Source organism: Belonocnema kinseyi, chromosome 3, assembly GCF_010883055.1.
Source record: "Belonocnema kinseyi isolate 2016_QV_RU_SX_M_011 chromosome 3, B_treatae_v1, whole genome shotgun sequence".
In the NCBI taxonomy this organism is placed as follows: domain Eukaryota; kingdom Metazoa; phylum Arthropoda; class Insecta; order Hymenoptera; family Cynipidae; genus Belonocnema; species Belonocnema kinseyi.
The window spans coordinates 151,107,738-151,111,961 of NC_046659.1; positions in this window are offsets into that span (position 1 = coordinate 151,107,738).

Consider the following 4,224-nt stretch of genomic DNA (forward strand, 5'->3'; position numbering starts at 1 on the left):
TCACGATGCGTCTCTCAGGGATTTGAGGTACATCATTGTCATCCATTCTAGCTGCGGGAACCATTCCATCTGCACCTGATTTCGTAAGAAGAAATTGATATTTATACAGTAATTCTATACTAGGAACTTAAACTTTTAACTATTTCGCAGAAACCGTTTTCGAAAAGAATGAACTATGTGTGCATGAAAGTAAACATGTTTCGTCGGATGTAGTTTTTGGATGTCTTTTGTAACTCTAAATCCCAAGGATTTTCTATTTTTTAATAACTATAGATAGTCCCTACAAGCTTTGAACTCTTGAACGCTTGAGGTTCAAACTCTTAAATTTCATTTCAAGCGGATTTAGGAAAATTCAAGACAATTTACGATAATTTTAGCATTAATATAGAGTAATTACGGTAAATTCAAAAATTCAAGTACAATGGTTCGATTTGAAACAACACGTATTATTTGAATTACGTAAATATAGGAAAAAATTGAGGTCAGATTCGGATTGCGCAACAACAACTATATATTTCGCCTGGGCAGAAATGACGAAATGTATTTTTTTGAAAGCTTTGCACAAACTGTATCATTCAAATGACAAAAATAAAAACTTCCTTGAAATTTGAGCGAATTCAATTATTATATAGGTTAATATTTAGATTTTTCTGTAAATCTAATATCTAAACGTGATGGTATATAACAAACCATTCCGTATTCATAATTCGTCAAAGAATAACAGTCAATCATTAATTTTCAGAATGAATGAATTTAAGCCACTTATATGGGTTTGCAGAGGAAATCCCATTAATGTCGATTTTTAATTTTACAATACCTAATATTGTGCTTTATCAACGCTATAAATCGCGAAATGAATTTGTTTTTTAAACGTTGTGAGCTCTTCCATAAATTATAAAAATGAGATAATCGTTTAAATAATTTAATGATAATTATTATATTGTATTGAATTTAAATTAAATTGTTTGGATAATAAAAAAATGGTTTATACATTCACAAGTATTCTTTGAAAACAAATAAATTTTTGAAAATATTAAAAATCTGTCGAAAATTTAGTCAGATAAAACATTTCTTCTGTTTTTTAGGCAAACTATATATTTGAGCGAACAAGTATTAATTTAATAATTGCAACATTATTTAAACAAATTATTTGAATGTTATCATTGATTAAAGTAATCATATTTAGAAAATACGTTCATTTCGCGACTTACCTTAAAAAAAAAACGTTTAAACAATTTAAAATTAGTATTTTTAAACTATGTAATATTGCGTTATCACTTGATAATTATTTATGAGAAAAACACTTTGAAAAAGCGTTATCTTGTCTCAAAATTTATGATTGACTCTTATTCTCTGACGAAGTTTAAATACCACACTGAAATACGAAATTCTTTGTAAATTATCATCGATTTCAAATATTGCATTTACAGAAGCTATCTCTTTCTTATGCTAAATCAATGGGAAACATTATGATATTTGTGCAATATCTAAAAAATTGAGATCGCCAATTTCTAAAATCTGAAAGTTGTGCTGGGTGGTACTCGGCGTGCAAAACAATTATTGCCCGATAAACTTTTTATTTAGGTACGTTAAACCGCTTTAATGTACCTAAAAGAAGTTTATTAGTGAAGAATAATACAAAGGATAATATTAAATTTGATTGAAGAAAGAGTAAGTATTTTATAAATTATTGTATTTATTAAATATTTCATATTTAATTTATATTATTACAATTTATAACATGATTTGTAATTAAAACAAAAATATTGGTATTGCCTTTTTAAAATTAAAAATTGCGCATACTGTTAAAAACAATTGTTAATAAAGATTTCATTGAAACTTGTGTGACTTTTCCAAGAATTCAATTTTTTATTACTAATATTATTTTTTACGGTTAAAGTAAAATTAAGTTGTCTTTCTAACAATTAAAAATACAGAATTTGTATATACTTTTTTAGTGAACAACTTTTTTTGATGATGTTACTTACAAATAAAATAAAACTGCGCTTCCGATCCAAAATTGCCGAAGAACAAATTTGTCAAACTTTTTTGATTGCATAATTGTTGTCCAATCATCATTTGCCGTATTTTGCATATTCTGACCGCAAATTGGAATATTGCATTTTTCATCAGTTTTATGCTATGTATGTATGTATTTTAACCTAAATATCGCACGATATGAAAGAAGTCAAGAGAAGAAAAATTTGACTCTTTGAATTCTCGATATTCAAAAAGCAACATTTTTCTTCTCTTGACTTTTTTATATCATGTGCTCTTTAGATTGAAATTTTCACTTTCATTTTTTTTTATTATGTAAGTGCTTTAACTCTGGTAATATTTTTCAGAGAGTCTCAAAACGTGAACATTTGACAAAAACGTAGGTGGGGGGGGGGGCAACTTTTACACAGATATAATACCTTCTGTAATGAAAATGTGAAAGTTAATTTAAAAAAAAAGGAATTTTCAGCCAGCCGAATTCATCGAAAAAAACGTGACCTTTACAAAATACTTAAATGATCAACCAAATAAAGAAGTTTCTACACAGAAGATTTTAATTTTGAACTGAAAAAGGCGAATTTTCAACAAAATAGTGCAGTTTAAAAATTGAGAAACCCCCAAGAGATTAATTTTGAAAAAGGAAGTTGTTATTTTCACTCAAGAGAAAGAGTTGAATCTTCAACTGAAAAAGATAAGGTTTATACCAAAAAATATAAATTTTTAACTCGAAATTGAAACTATAAGTTGTCACTCTGAACAGTTGAGTTAAAAAAAGCGAATTCTTAAGAATTTAAATTCAATTAAGAAACATGACATTTGAACGAAAAACACCAATTTTTATCAAAATAAATCAATGTTCTACAATATAGTTAAATTTTCAAATTATATACGAACAATTTTCAAGCAAAGGTTGAATAGTTCAATTTTGAGATAAAAAATTATTTTTTCATACAAAAAACAACGATGTTTCAAATGGAAAACATAGATTTCTAACTAAATTTTTGTCTTTTGAAGCCAAAAGATGAATCATATACAACAGAGTTGAACTTTTTACGTGAAAATATTTTCAACCAAATAGCTTTATTTTATATCAAATAGTTTCATTTTATATAAAATGATTGGAATTTTAACCAAAAAGGATTAATATATTTAGTATTAAACAAATTTCAAAGTTTAGAAATGAATTTCAAAAGATTTCAAACTGTTTAAAAGAGTTCAAGATATTTTTAATGAATTTAAGAGATTTTAAGTAATTTTAGAAAAATTTTAAGATATTTTAGTAGAATTCAAATGAATGTTAAGATTTACAAGTGATTTTAAAATATAAATAAGGTTTTGAATTCCTTCTTACAGTCTGTTAAATCTCTTAGAATCTTCGGAAGTTTTTGGAAATGCTTCAAAATCTATTAAATTTCTTAAAATATATACTCATGTCTCTCAAATCTTTTAAAATATATTAAAATACATTTTAAATGGGTCACAAATGAATAGAACAGGTGACAAAAAATTTTCACACGGCCCTGTACCCCTCTATAGCTTATATTATGATTTTGTTATACTTCAAGCTAGGTTAGCCGCGAGACTTGCGGCGTTAGGAATTAAGAATGCGGAACTTATTGAGTTCGAACAAGCGGCGAATAAAAACTTTCAAAACGTGCGATTATAAATAGTGCAGTGATTGTGTAATAGTCAATAATTGTGTACTTAAACATGATAACAAATATTAGAGTAAAATAATAATAATAATACGAGGGTAGTTCAATAAGTCCTTAGAATGAAGTATAAAAACAATTTTTTTTGGGTAAATTTTTTTTTATTTTTCAACATAATCTCCTTGGAGCTCTATACACTTGGTCAATCGCTTTTCAAGTTTTTTTAATCCTTCAGAAAAGTGCGTTTTCGGAAGTTCCTCAAAATAAGCACTTACAGAGGCAATGACGTCTTCGTTGTCTGGAAATCTCTGTCCACCGAGCCATTTTTTCAAGTTTGGAAATAAGAAAAAGTCATTGGAGGCTAAATCTGGTGAATACGGTGGGTGTTCGACCAATTCGAATTTTAGTTCTTCAATTTTAGCCATTGAAACGAAGAATGTGTGAAATCGGGCGTTGTCGTGATGAAAGAGAATTTTTTCTCGCCAAATGTGGTCGTTTTTTTTAAATTTCTTCTTTCAGCTGCTCTAATAATGATACATAATATTCACCAGTGATTGTTTTACCCTTTTCCAAG